The sequence below is a fragment of the Pan paniscus genome, chromosome 13 (genome assembly GCF_029289425.2).
Source record: "Pan paniscus chromosome 13, NHGRI_mPanPan1-v2.0_pri, whole genome shotgun sequence".
Taxonomy (NCBI): Eukaryota; Metazoa; Chordata; class Mammalia; order Primates; family Hominidae; genus Pan; species Pan paniscus.
The window spans coordinates 26,687,604-26,710,470 of NC_073262.2; the positions used below are offsets into that span (position 1 = coordinate 26,687,604).

General features: G+C 38.1%; 1 protein-coding gene across 7 annotated transcripts in view; it reads right to left on the minus strand.

Annotated features, from left to right (window-relative positions):
* The window catches only part of MBD5 (methyl-CpG binding domain protein 5), a 497,156-nt gene that overhangs the window by 274,209 nt on the left and 200,080 nt on the right, over nt 1-22,867 (minus strand). For all 7 annotated transcript variants that reach the window (XM_008969801.5, XM_063595139.1, XM_034954025.3 and 4 more), the window contains one exon: nt 6,637-6,787. The gene's annotated coding sequence lies outside the window, so the exon portion shown is untranslated. The remainder of the gene's footprint in view (nt 1-6,636; nt 6,788-22,867) is intronic.

Sequence of the window (22,867 nt, forward strand, 5' to 3'; positions counted from 1 at the left end):
GAGTTGGTTCCAAGTCTTTGCTATTGTGAATAGTGCCGCAATAAACATACGTGTGCATGTGTCTTTAGAGCAGCATGATTTATAATCCTTTGGGTATATACCCAGTAATGGGAGAGCTGGGCAAGACCCCATTTCTACAAAAAAAACAAAAATTAGCTGGGCATGGTGGCGTGCAGCTGTGGTCCTAGTTATTCAGCAGGCTGATGTGGGAGGATCAGGAGGTTAAGGCTGCACTGAGCCACGTTCATGCCACTGCACTCCAGCCTGGGATACAATGCAAGACCCTATCTCAATATGTGTGTGTGTGTGTGTGTGTGTGTGTGTGTGTGTGTGTGTGTGTAAGTAAATAAAATAAACTTGTTCATTTTGAAACGTCAATAATTTTTCTTAATTTCTTACCCATAATATAACCCATAAACATTATCAATAAACATTACTCATAAATGTCAACAATTTTTCTTAATTTCTTACCCATAATAATAAAAGGTGGCCCTGGTTTAAACAAATATGGAAAAGGAAATCTTACCTAAGTTCATTTACAAAGTATAACTATAAGTATGATTATAAATATAAATGCTATACCATCTCTAAAGTTGTAGGGCATTTCATTTGTTGACGCATGTAATATGTATCTTGTGATCTTGAATCTGTAAACCTATTGTTTGAACTCTGATGTCGGGTAAACAAAGCAAGCAAAATGATAGCTATTGCTTTAAATTTTAACAAATAAAGCTAGAGAGTAGATAGAAAATGAATGATCAAGGAACTGTCGATGTCCAAGAAATGGTGGTGTCAGATATTACTAGGCAAAACATGTAAATCTAGTCATAGATCATGTCTTATCACAAGTGAAATAACATCTTTTCAGAGGCTGAACAGAAGAAATTTGTTTACAAAATTCATTTTTCTTTTCTAATTCTATTCTCAGTTATATATATATAGACACACACACATATATACACACACATATATACACACTCATACACACACATATGTGTATATATAATATATATATTATATATGTATATATATATATGATAGAGTTATGGGTTGAATTATGTTTCTCCAAAAATATGTTCAAGTCCTAACCTCTAGTACCTATGAATGTGAACTTATTTGGAAATATAGTCTTTATAGATGTAATTAAGATGAGGTCGTACTGAATTAGGGTAGGCCCTAATCCAATCCTTATAAGAAGAGCAGAAGAGAAACAGACACACAGGGAGAATGCCATGTGATGATGAACGCAAAGATTGAAGTAATATGTCTACAAGCCATGGAATGCCAAAAATTGCTGGCAACACCACAGCCAAGCAAAAGGAACAAATTCTCCCCACCAGGCTTCAAAAAGCAAGGCTCTGCCAACAACTTAGTTTTGGACTTCTAGCCTCCAGAACTGTGAGAGAATAAACTTTTGTTATTTTAAGCTACACAATTTATGGTAATTTGTTATAGCAGACCTAGAAAACTAATATTAATAGAACAAAATTATCTGTTTCTTTTTATTTTTCTAGTAGAAATATTGAATCCATTTTTCAGACCAAATAAACATCTGATCGATATATACATAAAAGAGATTTAATCCCAGGAAGATTCCTCAAATCACTCTGTCCTATAAATGGAATATTTCTCTAAATAATAGTGGTTGACTTCAGTTAAAATTTTAGAACAGTCCATGCATACCCTACATTTTTAAACAAAATTTGGAATGTACATAGTTTCTATGAGACTCAGATTAATAACTGTTGGTATAATGTTTCCTAATGTGGTTTCTGGATAAATCACATTTTCATATTTTTAAACATGAACTCTAAACTGCTTGTTTGGACACTTCAATGTGAACAAAATTTAGCAGCAGTAAAACAGAAACAATGATGTAAAACAAGTTTGGCATAAATAGAATGAGCAAATTCATTGTTCTTTTCTAAGAATTGAGCTTGCTATGAAGAAACCTGTTTTCAATTATTTTGCAGAGTGGGATAACTATGTCATCTGTTTATTGAATTACATGTTAGGCAGTGCTAAGAACCTAAGCTTATTACTTATATTATCTATTCCATTTAATCCTCACAATTATATTCTTATTAGCACTCAAATTTTAAAGATATACAAATTGGGGGTGAAAAAAATCAACAATTTGCCCATGGTCACACAGCTGGTAGAATGCACGGTTGTGGTTAATAAATCAGCCTTAATCAGTTCTGTGAATTGGAGTTCTTATATGTAGGCATACCTCATTTTCTTGTGCTTTGCTTTATTGTACTTGGCAAATTGAAGTTTTGTGACAACTCTGCACTGAGCAAGTCCATCGGTGCCATTTTCACACACAGCATGTGCTCACTTCATGACTCTGAGTCACATTTTGATAACTGTCACAATATTTCAAACTTTTTCATTATAATATCTGTTATGGTGATATGTAATCAGTGATCTTTGATGTTTCTCCTGTAATTGTTTTGGGGTGCCATGAACTGCCCGAACATAAGAGAGCACACTTAACTGATAAATGTTGTGTGTTCTGAATACTCCACTGCCTGGCTGTTTCCCCATCTCTCTCCCTCTCCTTGGGCCTCCCAATCCCCGAAAATACAATATTGAAATTAGGCTAAGTAATAACCTATAATTGCCTCTAAGTGTTCACATGAAAGGAAGAGTCACATGTCTCTCAGTTCAAATCAAATGCTAGAAATAATGAAGCACTGTAAGGAAGACATGTCAAAAGCCAAGACAAGCTGAAAGCCAGGCATCTTGCGCCCAACAGTTAGCCAAATTGTGAATGCAAAGGAAAAGCTCTTGAAGCAAATTAAAAGTGCTACTACGGTGAATACACGAATGATAAGAAAGAAAAACAGCCTTGTTGCTGATACAGACAAACTTTTAGTGGCCTGGATAGATCAAACTGACTACAACATTTATTTAAGCCAAAGCTGAATCCAGAGAAAGGCCCTAACTCTCTTCAGTTCTATGAAGGCTGAGAGAGGTGAGGAAGCTGCAGAAGAAAAGTTAGACACTAGCAGAGCAAGTTGATTCATGAGGTTTAAGGAAAGAAGTTGTCTACACAACATAGAAGTGCAAAGTGAAGCAGCAAGTAGTGATGGAGAAGCTGCAGCAAGTGATCTAGAAGCTCTAGCTAAAATCATTGATGAAGGTGACTGTGCTAAACACCAGATTTTCAGTGTAGATACAACAGCCTTCAATTGGAAGAAGATGCCACCTGGGATTTTCGTAACTAGAGGAAAAGTCAATGTCCCACTTCAAAGCTTCAAAGGAACCACTGATTCTCTTTTTAGAGACTAATGCAGTTGGTGACTTTAGGTTCAAGCCAATGCTCATTTACCATTCGAATAATCCCAGGGCCCTTAAGAATTATGCTAAATCTACTCTGCCTGTGCTCTATAAATGAAACAACAAAGCCTAGAGGACAGCATATCTGTTTGCAGCATGATTCGCTGACTATTTTACGTTTGCTGTTGAGACCTACTGCCCAGAAAAAAATACTCCTTTGGAAAAATTATACTCACTTATAGTATACCTAGTCATCCAAGAGCTGTGATGAAGATATACAAGGAGATTCATGCTGTTCTCATGCTTGTCAACATAACATTCCTTCTGTAGTCCATGGATCAACTCTTCTAACTTGAAAAGTCCATCGACTTTCAAGTCTACTTAAGAAATGTATTTTTTAAGGCTGTATCTACCTTACAAATAGTATCTGCCTTACAAATACAGATAGTGAATCCACTGACCAATCTGGGCAAAGTAAATTGAAAACCAATTCACTTTGTCAAGTCAAGTCAATTGATGTGGCAATATTCTTTGCTGTCTTATTTCAATATATCGCCACAGCCATCCCAATCTTCAGCCATAATAAAGGGTCTTGCCTGGATGTTAGCAACCATCAACATCCAGGTAAGACCTTTCACTATCAAAAGGAGGCCAGTATGGTGGCTTATACCTGTAATCCCAGCACTTTGGGAGGCCGAGGCAGGCAGATCGCTTGAGCCCAGGAGTTCAAGACCAGCCTGGGCAACATGGCAAAACCCTGTCTCTACAAAAAATACAAAAATTAGCCTGGTGTGATAGCGCATGCCTGTATTCCCAGCTATTCGGGAGGCTGAGGTGGGAGAATCACTTGAGTCCGGGAAGTCCAGGCAGCAGTGAGCCATGATTGCACCACTAGACTCCAGCCTGGAAGAGAGAGTAAGAGCCTGTCCCCACCACCCCTCAAAACACTCCCCCTTTTTTAGAAAACTATTTTAAAATTAAGGCATGTGCATTGTTTTTTAAAGACATAATGCAATTACACACTGAATAGATTACAGTATAGTGCAAAGATACCTTGTATATGCACTGGGAAAAAAATGTATGGCTTGCTTTATTGTGGTAGTCTGGAACCAAACCTGCAATATCTCTGAGGTATGCCTGTAGCATTCTTATAAATCATACTTGCTATGTTCAACTGCCTTTCTAACCTCTAAAAGTTTTTACCAGTATAACTTTCCCTAAAAATGTGGAAAATAAATGAAATAGCACTTTGGATTAGAATTATAAATATCTGTGGCTTATTAATTACATGGTCACAAATAGAATGAAATTAATAAAAAACAAAGGGCTTGATTCTTAATAAGTTAAAGCTATATACCATCGATACAGTCTGATGGTTAAAGAATAATTGAAGCTCAAAATAATATATGTGTGGATGAGTTAGAAAAGGAAATGTAAGAAAAAGAAATTTGATAGTATAGTCAGTCTTCTGTATTCACAAGTTTTGCATCTAAAAATTCAAGCAAGCTTGGATCAAATACATTCAGAAAAAAGACAATACAAATAACATGACAACAATAAAAAATAATCAGAATAAAAAATATAACAGCTATTTACCTAGAATTTAGGTTGTATTAGGTAGTATAAGTAATATAGAGATGATTTAAAGTATAAGGAGCATAGGTGTGAGTTATACGCAAAAACTGCACTATTTCATATAAGGGACTTGAACATTCCTGGATTTTGGTATTCATAGGGGGTTCTGGAGTCAATCCCTTGCAGATACCGAGGGAGAAATGTAGACTACTTATGAGGAAGCATGGTTTATGAGAATATTTCTACTAATTAAACAATGATCAATTTTTAGTAGTTTTTAAAAATAGTTAAGTGGATTATACCAAACTAAGAAAATATTTAAATAATATTTAAAATGCAATTCCAGGAAAATAAGTTTTAGAAACAGTTAATAAAAGTGCATAAAGGGTTATAAGAAAGAATTTTCTGCTTCTGAGAGCTGTTATACTAAATTGGCTTGCTGAAGGAAGCAGTGGAATCTATTTCTTTGAAGATCCTTAGAAATAGAAGGCATACATTATCAGCAGTTCAGAAAGGTTTAGGTGTGTCTCTGCCAGAAAACAGCCAGTGGATATAACCACTTCATGGTTCCATAAACTCTGTTGACTGCATAATAATACTATTGTTATAATTGTGAGGCAAAGACAACACAGCTGCTTTTTCTTTGGTGATCAGGATTTGCTGTCCAAAAAGTTGCAGAATAAATTGAATGTAATTAGATGAAATTTTCCCCAACAGAAAAGCAAGAATTAATTTTGACTCTAGTTACTGAAAGAAAACTCAGAATCTCTACACTGGGCTTTTTAAACATTTATCATTGTCTTTATTTATAGAAAGCATTCCTCTTATGTGAAACTTAAAAAGCAGACACGTTTTCATGGATGACCTTAGGCTGATGAGTTGAATTAACACTAAATAAAAAATTCTAAGCATATATATATAGTTTCTTTGTATGAAATCCCTTGAAAGATTACATTTCAGTGAATTCTACTTAAAATTTTAAAAGTGTATATTTTTATTTTGTTTTATTTTCATCTACTTAAGTCTATATTTTTCATGAATGTAGAAAAAAAGCCAGATTCCTTATACACTTAAAAATATATATGGTCAATTTCTTTCCAAGCAAGCTTTTCTTTTAAAGGTAATGTAATCAATTTGAAATTTGAAGGTGGCATTGTGGTCCACAATCCTTACCCAGATGCTCTTTGGGAGCAATAGGAGCTGTCATGGAATTAACTAAAAGTTCAATGAAATATTTTGATGCAGAATTTTCACAAAACGTAAAGCTGTGAGAGTTTTAAAGGGATAGCTTTCCAAGATTTTGGAGCACTGTAGATTAGTTGTTAAAGAAAAGGGAGGAAAAATGCTGGGCTACCTTTAACTATATAAAACTCATAAATAGTATGACTAACTCTAAAATAAATAGAAAATAATTCTGATTTCCAATTTTATTTAGTATTTACAGTTATATATGTGTCCAAGAGAGATATGAAAAAGCCCTGCTTTCAAATATAGGTACTTAATTTTGGTTATTTAAATCTTTGTTCTGTATTTCAGGATTTAAGATAGCCTTATTCTATCTGTTACTCTAGAGGTAAGGGCAAATGCATCTTAATGTAATTTTTGACATGCAATAGTGTTAAAAGAGGAAAAAAAGAAAATAAAGAAAAAGACATGCATACATAAATTCCTACAGGAAATAATACTTTTCATTTTAAATTAAAACCCAATATAATTCTACTTGTGTCTACATGATTAATAACAGAAAACTCATAGTAGAAATATTTCATTGCTTGCCTCCAAAAAATTGTTGACATCCTCTGTTGCCATCTGCCATGGTGGTCATTCCTCTGTGTTTGATGGAACTAAAGAAGCATTAGGGTTCTATGGATTGATGAAGGAAAATAGTCTGTGCTCTTCTTGATTTCTGGTATTTATTTCCTTGGTCCTGTTAAAAACGATACCAGGGTGAATTTACCAATTTTGAACACATTCAGTTATTCTGTATTCTTTTACATTCATATTTAAGGAAGTTTTGAGATTTTTATGCAGTCTCATTTAAAATCATAGAACTTTAGACTCTAACAGAAAGGGCTTGTTAAATTTAAGACTGAAGATTCAAAAAGAGCTATATCAATCAGGTAATTCAATCCACTTTACAGTACAGAAAACCAAAATCAAAAGAGGTTAAATAAACAATGTTATAGTCAGTGGCAGATCGGAGATGAGAAAACAGTTCTTTTTACTCCAAGTTTGGGGGCTCTTTCCTCTAGCTGGGGCTCTTTTCCTCTTTGAGAAAAGAGAAGGAGACTGGCAAGAGCACTATAATGACCAAGCTGATTTCTTAGCTCTAACACTTAGGGAAAAATCTAGAACAAAAACCAAAATATTTAGATTATCAATTCATAGCATACCATTCACGCAACAGATACCTAAAAGATATTATTTTGTTAAAATATAATATAGGACATTATTAAAAAGTATCTATACAGTGTTGGCAACATAGTGAGACTACGTCTCTACCAAAAAAAAAAAAAAAAAAAGTCAGATATGGTATTGCATGCTATACTATAGTCCTAGCTACTCGGGAGCCTCCACCAGGAGGATCACTTGAGCCCAGGTGGTCGAGGCTGCAATGCACTACAATCATGCCATTGCATTCCAATTAGGTAACAGTGAGATGCTTTCTTGAAAAAAAAAAAAAAAGTATCTATATGATCACACATCATTAAATTTCTGAGTTTCATCCATTGTCATGATCACTTATCTTTTCCAATCCTCACCACTGCAACCATCTACTACTCTACTATCCACATAACAAAAGAGTGATTTTTAAAAATTATCTATAGAGCAACAGAATGACATTTTTAAAAAGAAAACTGAATTTAAGACTCCCTTGTTCAAAATCCCCCAAAGACTTTCCATAACATCTAAGGCAAGGACTTGGATCCTGGTTACCTTTCTGAAAGCCTATCTGATCACTCTTCCTCTTGTTTCGTATTCTGTAGCCTTAGTGGCCTTCATGTTCTTCTTCAAACATGCTAAGCACACTCTTGATTTAAGTCTTTGACCTTTGTCTTCTCTCAGATTGGAATGTCTCTTTAGATAACCACATGTCTGTTCCCACTGACTAAAACACTCTTTTTCCTTGAAAGCTTCTGGATTGTTTCTGGATCTTCTCAAATGTCACTTCCCAGAGAGGATTCTCTCACCAGTGTAGCTAAAAAACCTCCGCCTCCAACTTTTACCCTCTTCACCATTGGCCTTCACTCTCTATATCCATACCTGCTTCATTTCCATTCACAGTATTTATAATTCCTAGATATTATGTAGCCCCACAATCCCGGTGAAGCCAGATGTCATTTGGAATTAAGTATTTTTGGTATTTTTAAGATAATATAGTACATATACTATAATTATGCAACATCTCCTACCCTTCTCCCCTCCCATCCAAGACGTCTGGGAAATCACCCTGAAGTCAAACATGTTAACAGCCTTGCAGTAAAACATATATTCATTCTAAGTGAGATTTTTTTAAAGACTATAACTTGAAGCAAGGCAAGATGGAAGAATAGAAATCTCCACTGATTGTCCCTCCAAGCAAGGACATCAATTCAAGAACTATCTACACAAAAAAAGCACCTTCATAAGACTCAAAAATTAGGTGAGCACTCACAGTACCTGGCTTTAACTTCATATCACTAATGAGGCACTGAACAGGTAGGAAAAACAGTCTTAAATAGCTGATGCCACCTCTCCCGCAGCAGCAGAGGCATGGTGTGGAGAGTGTTTGGTGTGCTGGAGACAGGGAGATTGTAGCATTTATGAGGCACTGAGCTCAGTGCTGCCCTATTATAACAGAAAACAAAACTAGACCAAACGCAGCTGATGTCCACCCAAAAAAGGAGCATTTTAACCAGGCCTGTTTAGCCAGAAAGGAATCGCCAATCCCAGTGGTCCAAACTTGAGTTCCTGCAAGCCTCATCAGTGCAGGCTAAAGTGTTCTGTGGCCCAAAATAAACTGGAAAGGCAGGCTAGGCCATAAGGACTGCAACTCCAAGGCAAGTCCTAGTGTTGAACTTGGGCCAGAGACAGTGGACTGGAAGAGGGGGGCATGTGACTTACTGAGACACCAGCCAGGGTGGGGAAGGGAGTGCTGGCATCACCTCCTCCTAATGACAGGCTATACAGCTGGTGGCTCCAAAAAAGACCCACTCACTCCATTTAAGGAGAGAAGAAGGAAGAATAAAGAGGACTCTGGGATCTTGGATACCAGCTCAGCCACAGCAGGGTAGGGCACCAGTTAGAGTTATGAAGTCCCCTTTCCAGATCTTGCTAGTGAATGACATTTCTAGACACACCCTAGGCAAGAAGGCAACCTGCTGCCTTGAACGGAAGAACCCAGTCCTGGCAGCATTCATCACCTTCTAACTGAAGAGACCTTGGGCCCTGAATAACCAGCAGTAATACCCAGGTACTACATTGAGGGCCTTGGGTGAGACTCTGAGACTTGTTGGCTTCAGGTGAGACTAAGCACATTCCTAGTTGTGGTGGGTACAGGGTGAGACTCCTTCTTCTTGAGAAAATCAAAGGGAAAAGCAAAGGGAACTTTGTCTTGTACCTTAGTTACCAGCTCAGCCACAGGGGTCAGAGCACCAAGCAGGTTCTTGGGGTCCCAGGTTCCAGGACTTGGCTATTAAATAGAATTTCTGGACCTGCTCTGGGTCAGAGGACAGCCTGCTGCCCTGAAGGGTGAGTATTAGGCCAGGCAGCATGCAACACAAGCTGACTGAAGAGCCCTTGGGCCTTAAGGGAACATCAGTGGTACAGCACTCCCTGTGGAGATGTGGTAGCGGTAGCCATAGGGTGAGGCTCCTCTGCCTTTAAAAAGGGAAGGGAAGAGTGGGGAGGACTACATCTTTTGAGTTCAGTGCCAGCTTAGCCACAGTACAATAGAACACCAGGTAGACTTCTAAGATTTTTTTACTCTAGTCCCTGGCTCCTGCATGGCACCTCTGGACATGCCCAGGGACTGGGGGAACCTGCCACTCTGAAGTGAAGGATACAGGCCTGGCTGGCTTTGTCACCTGCTGATTGTTGAGCCCTAAAGCCTTGAGTGAACACAGGCTGAAGCCCAGGAGTGGTTACAGCAAGCCTCAGGTGAGACCCAGTGGTGTGCTGGCTTCAGGTCTGGCCTAGTACAGTTCTAGTGGTGACGGCCACAGAGGTGGTTATGTCACAATATTCCCAGCTCCAGATGGCCTAGAACACAGAGAGAGAGACAGAGACAGAGACAGAGACGGGGGTGGGGTGGGACAGACAGACTCCATTCATTTGGAGAACGTGAGGAAAGAGAACAAGAGTCAATGCCTGGTAATCCAGATAATCCTTCTGGATGTTGTCCAGGACCATCAAGGCAGTACCTTTATGAGTCTGTAAGAACTATAGCATTACCAGGCTTGTGATGCCCCTAAAGCAGATACAGCTTAGATCACAACACTTAGATCACAACAATCAAGTCCTTTTGAATATCTGAAAAGCCTTCCCAAGAAGGACAGCTACGAGTAAGTCCAGAAAGTGAAGACTATAATAAATACCTAACCCTTAAATGCCCAGACATCAAAGAACATCTATTAGCATCAACACCATCCTGGAAAACATGACCTCACCAAATGAAATAGATAAGGCACCAGGGACCAATTCTGGAGAAACAGAGATATGTGACTTTTCAGACAGAGAATTCAAAATGGCTGTGCTGAGGAAAGTCAAAGAAATTCAAGATAACACAGAGAAGGAATTCAGAATCCTATCCGATTAGCTTAACAAAGAGATTGAAATAATTACAAAGAATCAAGCAGAAATTCTGGAGCTGAAAAATGCAACTGCCATATTGAAAAATGCATCAAAGTCCATTAATAGCAGGTGTGATCAAGCTGAATAAAGAATTAATGAGCTTGAAGATAGGCTGTTTGAAAATACACAGAAAAGACAAAAAAAAAAAAAAAGAAAGAAAAGAAAAAACAATGAAGCAAAGCAGGCTGCAAAATAGCCTCAAAATGCAAGAAATAACTAAGATCAGAAGGAAATAGAGACACAAAAAACCCTTCAAAAAAATCAATGAATCCAGGAGCTGGTTTTTTGAAAAGATCAACAAAATTGATAGACCACTAGCAAGACTAATAAAGAAGAAAAGAGAGAAGAATCAAATAGACGCAATAAAAAATGACAAAGGGGATATCACCGCCGATCCCACAGAAATACAAACTACCATCAGAGAATACTATAAACACCTCTATGCAAATAAATTAGAAAATCTAGAAGAAATGGATAAATTCCTTGACACATACACTCTCCCAAGACTAAACCAGGAAGAAGTTGAATCTCTGAATAGATCAATAACAGGCTCTGAAATTGAGGCAATAATTAATAGCTTACCAATTAAAAAAAGTCCAGGACCAGATGGATTCACAGCCGAATTCTACCAGAGGTACAAGGAGGAGCTGGTACCATTTCTTCTGAAACTATTCCAATCAACAGAAAAAGAGGGAATCCTCCCTAACTCATTTTATGAGGCCAGCATCATCCTGATACCAAAGCCTGGCAGAGACACAGCAAAAAGAGAATTTTAGACCAATATCCTTGATGAACATTGATGCAAAAAACCTCAATAAAATACTGGCAAACCAAATCCAGCAACACATCAAAAAGCTTATCCACCATGATCAAGTGGGCTTCATCCCTGGGATGCAAGGCTGGTTCATCATATGAAAATCAATAAACGTAATCCAGCATATAAACAGAACCAAAGACAAAAACCACATGATTATCTCAATAGATGCAGAAAAGGCCCTTGACAAAATTCAACAATGCTTCATGATAAAAACTCTCAATAAATTAGGTATTGATGGGACGTATCTCAAAATAATAAGAGCCATCTATGACAAAGCCACAGCCAATATCCTACTGAATGGACAAAAACTGGAAGCATTCCCTTTGAAAACAGGCACAAGACAGGGATGGCCTCTCTCACCACTCCTATTCAACGTAGTGTTGGAAGTTCTGGTCAGGGCAATCAGGCAGGAGAAGGAAATAAAGGGCATTCAATTAGGAAAAGAGGAAGTCAAATTGTCCCTGTTTGCAGACGACATGATTGTATATCTAGAAAACCCCATTGTCTCAGCCCAAAATCTCCTTAAGCTGATAAGCAACTTCAGCAAAGTCTCAGGATACAAAGTCAATGTGCAAAAATCACAAGCATTCTTATACACCAATAACAGACAGAGAGCCAAATCATGAGTGAACTCCCATTCACAATTGCTTCAAAGAGAATAAAATACCTAGGAATCCAACTTACAAGGGATGTGAAGGACCTCTTCAAGGAGAACTACAAACCACTGCTCAATGAAATAAAAGAGGACACAAACAAATGGAAGAACATTCCATGCTCATGGGTAGGAAGAATCAATATCGTGAAAATGGCCACACTGCCCAAGGTAATTTATAGATTCAATGCCATCCCCATCAAGCTAGCAATGACTTTCTTCACAGAATTGGAAAAATCTACTTTAAAGTTCATATGGAACCAAAATAGAGCCCACATTGCCAAGTCAAACCTAAGCCAAAAGAACAAAGCTGGAGGCATCATGCTACCTGACTTCAAACTATACTACAAGCCCACAGTAACTAAAACAGCATGGTACTGGTACCAAAACAGAGATATAGACCAATGGAACAGAACAGAGCCCTCAGAAATAATGCCGCATATCTACAACTACCTGATCTTTGACAAACCTGAGAAAAACAAGCAATGGGGAAAGGATTCCCTATTTAATAAATGATGCTGGGAAAACTGGCTAGCCATATGTAGAAAGCTGAAACTGGATCCCTTCCTTACACCTTATACAAAAATTAATTCAAGATGGATTAAAGACTTACATGTTAGACCTAAAACCATCAAAACCCTAGAAGAAAACCTAGGCAATACCATTCAGGACATAGGCATGGGCAAGGACTTCATGTCTAAAACACCAAAAGCAATGGCAACAAAAGCCAAAATTGACAAATGGGATCTAATTAAGCTAAAGAGCTTCTGCACAGCAAAGGAAACTACCATCAGAGTGAACAGGCAACCTACAGAATGGGAGAAAATTTTTGCAACCTACTCATCTGACAAAGGGCTAATATCCAGAATCTACAATGAACTCAAACAAATTTACAAGAAAAAAACAAACAACCCCATCAAAAAGTGGGTCAAGGGTATGAACAGACACTTCTCAAAAGAAGACATTTATGCAGCCAAAACACACATGAAAAAATGCTCACCATCACTGGCCATCAGAGAAATGCAAATCAAAACCACAATGAGATACCATCTCACACCAGTTAGAACGGCGATCATTAAAAAGTCAGGAAACAACAGGTGCTGGAGAGGATGTGGAGAAATAGGAACACTTTTACACTGTTGGTGGGACTGTAAACTAGTTCAACCATTGTGGAAGTCAGTGTGGCGATTCCTCAGGGATCTAGAACTAGAAATACCATTTGACCCAGCCATCCCATTACTGGGTATATACCCAAAGGATTATAAATCATGCTGCTATAAAGACACATGCACACGTATGTTTATTGCGGCATTATTCACAACAGCAAAGACTTGGAACCAACCCAAATGTCCACCAATGGTAGACTGGATTAAGAAAATGTGGCACATATACACCATGGAATACTATGCAGCCATAAAAAATGATGAGTTTATGTCCTTTGTAGGGACATGGATGAAGCTGGAAACCATCATTCTGAGCAAACTATCACAAGGACAAAAAACCAAACACCACATGTTCTCACTCATAGGTGGGAATTGAACAATGAGAACACATGGACACAGGAGGGGGAACATCACACACCGGGGACTGTTGTGGGTGGGGAGAGAGGGGATGGATAGCATTAGGAGATATACCTAATGCTAAATGACAAGTTAATGGGTGCAGCACACCAACATGGCACATATGAACATATGTAACAAACCTGCACATTGTGCAAATGTACCCTAAAACTTAAAGTATAATAATGAAAAAAAAGAAAATAGCCTCAAAATGGCAAATCTAAGAGTTATTGGCCTTGAAGAGAAGGTAGAGAAAGAGACAGAGGCAGAAAGTTTACTCAAATGAATAGCAACAGAGAACTTCCCAAACCTATAAAAGATATCAATATCCAGAGTACAAGAAGGTTATAGAACACCATGCAGAATTAACCCAAAGAAGACTACCCCAAGGCATTTAATAATTGAACTCCCAAAGGTCAAGGATAAAGAAAGGATCCTAAGCAGCAAGAAAAACGAAATAGCATACAATGGAGTTCCAATATGTCTGACAGCAGAATTTTCATTTCATACTTCACAGGCCAAGAGAGAATGGCATGACATATTTAAAGTGGTGAAGGAAAAAACTTTTACTCTAGAATGGTATATTCAGTGAAAATATCCTTCAAACATGAATAAGAAATAAAGGCTTTCCCAGACAAACAAAAGCTTAGGGATTTTATCAACACCAGAACTTTCTGCAGGAAATGCTAAAGGGAGTATTTTGATCAGAAAGAAGAGGACATTAATAAGCAACAAATCATCTGAAAGTACAAAACTCACTGGTAATAACAAATACACAGGAAAACACATAATATTATAACACTGTAACTGTGGTGTGTAGACTACTCCTATCTTAAATAGAAAAATGAAACAATTAACCAATAAAATAAATAAAAAATAACCATAACAAGTTTTCAAGACATAAACAATACAATAAAATATAAATGGAAACAACAGAAAGTCAAAAAAACAGGGGGATGAAGTTAAGGCATAGAGTGTTTTTTAGTTTTTTGTTTGTTTGTTTATGTAAACAGTGTTAAGTTGTTATCAGCTTAAAATAATGGGTTATAAGATAGTATTTGCAAACCTCTTGGTAACCTCAAACCAAAAAAACATACAACTAATACACAAAACATAAAAGGCAAGACCCAAGAAAATCACCTTCACTGAAGGGAAGACAGGAAGGAAAGAAGACCACAAAATAACCAGAAAACAAATAACAAAATGGCAGGAGTAAGTCCTTACTTACCAATAAAGAAACTGAATGTAAGTGGACTAACCTCTCCAATCAAAAGACATTGAGTTGCTGAATGGATACAAAAAAAAGACAAGACCCAGTGATCTGTTGCCTATGAGAAATACACTTCACCTATAAATACAAACATAGAGTGAAAGTAATGGGATGGAAAAAAAAATATTCCATGCCAATGGAAACCAAAAGAGCAGGAGTGGCCATACTTTTATCAGACAAAATTGATTTATAGTCAAAAACTATAAGAGAGACAAAAAAAGTCACTATGTTATGATAAAGGGGTCAATTCAGCAAAAAAACAAAACAAAACAATTTTAAATACATATGCACCCAACACTGACACACCCAGATTTATAAAGCGAATATTATTAGAGCTAAAGATAGAGATAGGCCCCAATACACTAATAGCTAGAGGCAGCCAGGTGTGGTGGCTCACGCCTGTAATCCTAGCACTTTGGGAGGCCAAGGCGAGCAGATTGTCTGAGCTCAGGAATTCGAGACCAGCCTGGGCAACATGGTGAAACCTCGTCTCTACTAAAAAAAAAAAAAAAAATCAGCCAGGCGTGGCAACGTGCGCCTGTAGTCCCAGCTACTCAAGAGGCTGAGGCAGGAGAATTGCTTGAACCTGGGAAGCAGAGGTTGCAGTGAGCCGAGATGGTGCCACTGCACTCCAGCCTGGTGACGGAGCGAGACTCCATCTCAAAAAATAAATAAATAAATAAAATAAAGCTAGAGGCTTCATCACCATACTTTCAGTATCAGACAGAGATATATCATCCAGATGGAGAAATCAACAAAGCAACATTGGACAATCTGCACTATAGTCCAAATAGACCTAATAGACATTTACAGAACAGTTCATCCAATGGCTGCAGAATACACATTTTTTTCCTCAGCACATGGATGATTCTCAAGAGAAGACATTAGGTCACAAAACAAATCTTAAAACATTCAAAAAACTGAAATAATATCAAGGATGTTCCTGACCAAAGTGGAATAAAACTCATAATCCATAATAAGAGGAATTTTGGAAACTGTACAAATACATGGAAATTAAACAATATGCTCCTGAATGACCAGTGGGTCAATGAGGAAATTAAAAAGAAAATTGAAATATTCATTGAAACAAATGATAATGGAAACACAACAAGCAAAACCTATGGAATATAGCAAAAGTAGTACTAAGAAGGAAGTTTACAGCCATAAGTGCCTACATGAAAAACGAAGAAAAACTTCAAATAGACAACCTAAAGATTCATCTTAAAGAACTAGAAAAGCAAGAGAAAACCAAACCCAAAATAAGTAAAAGAAAAAATAAAGAGCAGAGAATAAATAAATAAAATTGAAATAAACAAGTTAGTTTTTTGAAAAGTTAAGCAAAATTAACAAACTTTTGGCCACACTAGGAAAAAAAGAGAGAGGATCCAAATAAATAAAATCAGAGATGAAGATGGAGACATTACAAATGATACGACAGAAATTCAAATGATCATTAATTACTCCTATGAGAAACCATATGCCAATAAATTGGAAAATCTAGAAGAAATGGACAAATTCCTAGAAAAATACAACATACCAAGATTAAACCATGAAGAAGTCCAAAACCTGAACAAACCAGTAACAAGTAATGAGATTGAAGCTGTAATAAAGTCTCCCAGGAAAGAAAAGCCCAGAAACTGATGGCTTCACTGCTGAATTCTACCAAATATTTAAAAAATGAATATCAATACTACTCAAACTACTCCAAAAAACAGAAAAGGGAATACTTCCAAACTCATTCTATGAGCCCAGTATTACCCTTATACCAAAAATAGACAAATACACATTAAAAAAAGAAAACCACAGGCCAGTATTTCTGATGAATAGTGATGCAAAAATCCTCAACAAAGTACTAGCAAACCAAATTCAACAGTACATTAGAAAGATTATTCATCATGACCAGGTGGGATTTATCCCTGGGATGCAAGGATGGTTCAACATATACAAATTAATCAATGTGATATATCATATCAATAGAATGAAAGACAAAAACCATATGATCATTTCAACTGATGGTGAAAAAGCAGTTGATAAAATTCAACATCCCTTTATAATACACAATTAAAAAACTGGATATAGAATGTACATTAGCATCAGAAAAACCATATATGACAGACTCACAGCTAGCATCATACTGAATATGGAAAAGCTAAAAGCCTTTTGTATAAGATCTGGAAGATGAAAAGGATGGCCACTTTTCTCACTCTTACTCGACATAGTACTGGAAGTCCTAGCTAGAAAACCAGACAAGAGAAAGAAATAAAGGGCATCTAAATTGGAAGGAAAGAAGTCAAATTATCCTTGTTTGCAGATGACATAATATTATATTTGGAAAAATGTAAAGACCCCAAACACACACACACACATACACACAACTATTCAAACTGATAAACAAATTTAGTAAAGTTGCAGGATATAAAATCCACCTACAAAAAACAGTAGCATTTCAAAATGCAACAGTGAACAATCTGAAAAAGAAACTAAAAATGGAATCCTATTTACAGTAGCCACAAATAAATACCTAGGAATTAACTTAATGAAAGAAGTGAAAGATCTCTATGGTGAAAATTATAAAATACTGATGAAAGAAATTGAAGAGGACACCGAAAGAAACCAGAAAGATACTCCAGGTCCATGGATTGGAAGAATCAATATTATTAAAATGTCCATACTGCCCAGTGCAATTTACAGAATCAGGGCTATCCCTATCAAAATACCAATGACATTCTTCAAACACACACACATAAATTTTGTAAAATTTATATGGAACCACAGAAAATTCAAAATAGTCAAAGCTATCCTAAGCAAAAAGAACAAAACTGAGAAAATCACATTACCTGACTTCAAATTATACTACAGAGCTATAGTAATCAAAACAGCATGGCACTGACATAAAAACACACATGTAGACCAATGGAACAGAATAGAGAACCCAGAAACAAATTCACACACCTACAGTAAACTCATTTTCAACAAATGTGCCAAGAACATACACCGTGGAAAAAACAGTCTCTTCAATAAATGGTGCTGGGGAAAATGAATATCCATATGCACAAGAATGCAGTTAGACTGCTATTTCAAGCCATATAGAAACATCACATAGAAATACATTAAAGATTTAAACCTAAGACCCTCAGATTATGAATCTACTACAAGAAAACATTGGGGAAAAATCTCCAAGACATTGGTCTGAATAAAAATTTATTGAGTAATACCCTACGAGCACAGGCAATCAAAACAAAAATAGACAAATGGGATCATATCAACTTAAGAAGTTTCTGCACAGCAAAGGAAACAACAAAGTGAAGAGACACCACAAAGAATTGGAGAAAATATTTGCAAACTACCCATCAGACTAGGGGTTAATAACTAGAATATACAAGGAGCTCAACTCTATGGGAAAAAATCTGATAATCTGATTAAAAAATGGGCAAAAGATTTGAATAAACATTTCTCAAAAGAAGCCATGGAAATGGCAAACACGCATATGAGAAAGTGCTCAACATCACTGATAATTAGACAAATGCAAATCCAAACTACAATGAGATATCATCTCACCTCAGTTAAAACGGCTTTTAGTCAAAAGAAAGGCAATAACAAATGCTGGCAAGGATGTGGAAAAAAGGGAACCCCAGTCTTGGTAGGAATGTAAATTACTAAAAGCACTATGGAGAACAGTCTGGAGGTTCCTCAAAACTAAAAATAGAGCTACCACATGATTCAGTAATCTCACTGCTGGGTATATACCCAAAAGAAATCAGCGTATCGGGGAGGAGCCAAGATGGCCGAATAGGAACAGCTCCGGTCTACAGCTCCCAGCGTGAGCGACGCAGAAGACGGTGATTTCTGCATTTCCATCTGAGGTACCGGGTTCATCTCACTAGGGAGTGCCAGACAGTGGGCGCAGGCCAGTGGGTGCGCGCACCGGGCGCGAGCCGAAGCAGGGCGAGGCATTGCCTCACCTGGGAAGCGCAAGGGGTCAGGGAGTTCCCTTTCCGAGTCAAAGAAAGGGGTGACGGACTCACCTGGAAAATCGGGTCACTCCCACCCGAATATTGCGCTTTTCAGACCGGCTTAAAAAATGGCGCACCACGAGACTATATCCCACACCTGGCTCGGAGGGTCCTACACCCACGGAATCTCGCTGATTGCCAGCACAGCAGTCTGAGATCAAACTGCAAGGCGGCAGCGAGGCTGGGGGAGTGGCGCCCGCCATTGCCCAGGCTTGCTTAGGTAAACAAAGCAGCCAGGAAGCTCGAACTGGGTGGAGCCCACCACAGCTCAAGGAGGCCTGCCTGCCTCTGTAGGCTCCACCTCTGGGGGCAGGGCACAGACAAACAAAAAGACAGCAGTAACCTCTGCAGACTTAAATGTCCCTGTCTGACAGCTTTGAAGAGAGCAGTGGTTCTCCCAGCACGCAGCTGGAGATCTGAGAACGGGCAGACTGCCTCCTCAAGTGGGTCCCTGACCCCTGACCCCCGAGCAGCCTAACTGGGAGGCACCCCCCAGCAGGGGCACACTGACACCTCACACAGCAGGGTATTCCAACAGACCTGCAGCTGAGGGTCCTGTCTGTTAGAAGGAAAACTAACAAACAGAAAGGACATCCACACCGAAAACCCATCTGTACATCACCATCATCAAAGACCAAAAGTAGATAAAACCACAAAGATGGGGAAAAAACAGAACAGAAAAACAGGAAACTCTAAAATGCAGAGCGCCTCTCCTCCTCCAAAGGAACCCAGTTCCTCACCAGCAACGGAACAAAGCTGGATGGAGAATGATTTTGACGAGCTGAGAGAAGAAGGCTTCAGACGATCAAATTACTCTGAGCTACGGGAGGACATTCAAACCAAAGGCAAAGAAGTTGAAAACTTTGAAAAAAATTTAGAAGAATGTATAACTAGAATAACCAATACAGAGAAGTGCTTAAAGGAGCTGATGGAGCTGAAAACCAAGGCTCGAGAATTACGTGAAGAATGCAGAAGCCTCAGGAGCCGATGCGATCAACTGGAAGAAAGGGTATCAGCGATGGAAGATGAAATGAATGAAATGAAGCAAGAAGGGAAGTCTAGAGAAATAAGAATAAAAAGAAATGAGCAAAGCCTCCAAGAAATATGGGACTATGTGAAAAGACCAAATCTACGTCTGATTGGTGTACCTGAAAGTGATGCGGAGAATGAAACCAAGTTGGAAAACACTCTGCAGGATATTATCCAGGAGAACTTCCCCAATCTAGCAAGGCAGGCCAACGTTCAGATTCAGGAAATACAGAGAACGCCACAAAGATACTCCTCGAGAAGAGCAACTCCAAGACACATAATTGTCAGATTCACCAAAGTTGAAATGAAGGAAAAAATGTTAAGGGCAGCCAGACAGAAAGGTCGGGTTACCCTCAAAGGGAAGCCCATCAGACTAACAGCGGATCTCTCGGCAGAAACCCTACAAGCCAGAAGAGAGTGGGGGCCAATATTCAACATTCTTAAAGAAAAGAATTTTCAACCCAGAATTTCATATCCACCCAAACTAAGCTTCATAAGTGAAGGAGAAATAAAATACTTTACAGACAAGCAAATGCTGAGAGATTTTGTCACCACCAGGCCTGCCCTAAAAGAGCTCCTCAAGGAAGCGCTAAACATGGAATGAACAACCGGTACCAGCCGCTGCAAAATCATGCCAAAATGTAAAGACCATCAAGACTAGGAAGAAACTGCATCAACTAACGAGCAAAATCACCAGCTAACATCATAATGACAGGATCAAATTCACACATAACAATATTAACTTTAAATGTAAATGGACTAAATTCTCCAATTAAAAGACACAGACTGGCAAGTTGGATAAAGAGTCAAGACCCATCAGTGTGCTGTATTCAGGAAACCCATCTCACGTGCAGAGACACACATAGGCTCAAAATAAAAGGATGGAGGAAGATCTACCAAGCAAATGGAAAACAAAAAAAGGCAGGGGTTGCAATCCTAGTCTCTGATAAAACAGACTTTAAACCAACAAAGATCAAAAGAGACAAAGAAGGCCATTACATAATGGTAAAGGGATCAATTCAACAAGAGGAGCTAACTATCCTAAATATATATGCACCCAATACAGGAGCACCCAGATTCATAAAGCAAGTCCTGAGTGACCTACAAAGAGACTTAGACTCCCACACATTAATAATGGGAGACTTTAACACCCCACTGTCAACATTAGACAGATCAACGAGACAGAAAGTCAACAAGGATACCCAGGAATTGAACTCAGCTCTGCACCAAGCAGACCTATAGACATCTACAGAACTCTCCACCCCAAATCAACAGAATATACATTTTTTTCAGCACCACACCACACCTATTCCAAAATTGACCACATAGTTGGAAGTAAAGCTCTCCTCAGCAAATGTAGAAGAACAGAAATTATAACAAACTATCTCTCAGACCACAGTGCAATCAAACTAGAACTCGGGATTAAGAAACTCACTCAAAACCGCTCAACTACATGGAAACTGAACAACCTGCTCCTGAATGACTACTGGGTACATAACAAAATGAAGGCAGAAATAAAGATGTTCTTTGAAACCAACGAGAACAAAGACACAACATACCAGAATCTCTGGGATGCATTCAAAGCAGTGTGTAGAGGGAAATTTATAGCACTAAATGCCCACAAGAGAAAGCAGGAAAGATCCAAAATTGACACCCTAACGTCACAATTAAAAGAACTAGAAAAGCAAGAGCAAACACATTCAAAAGCTAGCAGAAGGCAAGAAATAACTAAAATCAGAGCAGAACTGAAGGAAATAGAGACACAAAAAACCCTTCAAAAAATCAATGAATCCAGGAGCTGGTTTTTTGAAAGGATCAACAAAATTGATAGACCGCTAGCAACACTAATAAAGAAAAAAAGAGAGAAGAATCAAATAGACGCAATAAAAAATGATAAAGGGGATATCACCACCAATCCCACAGAAATACAAACTACCATCAGAGAATACTACAAACACCTCTACGCAAATAAACTAGAAAATCTAGAAGAAATGGATACATTCCTCGACACATACACTCTCCCAAAACTAAACCAGGAAGAAGTTGAATCTCTGAATAGACCAATAACAGGAGCTGAAATTGTGGCAATAATCAATAGTTTACCAACCAAAAAGAGTCCAGGACCAGATGGATTCACAGCCGAATTCTACCAGAGGTACAAGGAGGAACTGGTACCATTCCTTCTGAAACTATTCCAATCAATAGAAAAAGAGGGAATCCTCCCTAACTCATTTTATGAGGCCAGCATCATTCTGATACCAAAGCCGGGCAGAGACACAACCAAAAAAGAGAATTTTAGACCAATATCCTCGATGAACATTGATGCAAAAATCCTCAATAAAATACTGGCAAACCGAATCCAGCAGCACATCAAAAAGCTTATCCACCATGATCAAGTGGGCTTCATCTCTGGGATGCAAGGCTGGTTCAATATACGCAAATCAATAAATGTAATCCAGCATATAAACAGAGCCAAAGACAAAAACCACATGATTATCTCAATAGATGCAGAAAAAGCCTTTGACAAAATTCAACAACCCTTCATGCTAAAAACTCTCAATAAATTAGGTATTGATGGGACGTATTTCAAAATAATAAGAGCTATCTATGACAAACCCACAGCCAATATCATACTGAATGGGCAAAAACTGGAAGCATTCCCTTTGAAAACTGGCACAAGACAGGGATGCCCTCTCTCACCACTCCTATTCAACATAGTGTTGGAAGTTCTGGCCAGGGCAATCAGGCAGGAGAAGGAAATAAAGGGTATTCAATTAGGAAAAGAGGAAGTCAAATTGTCCCTGTTTGCAGACGACATGATTGTTTATCTAGAAA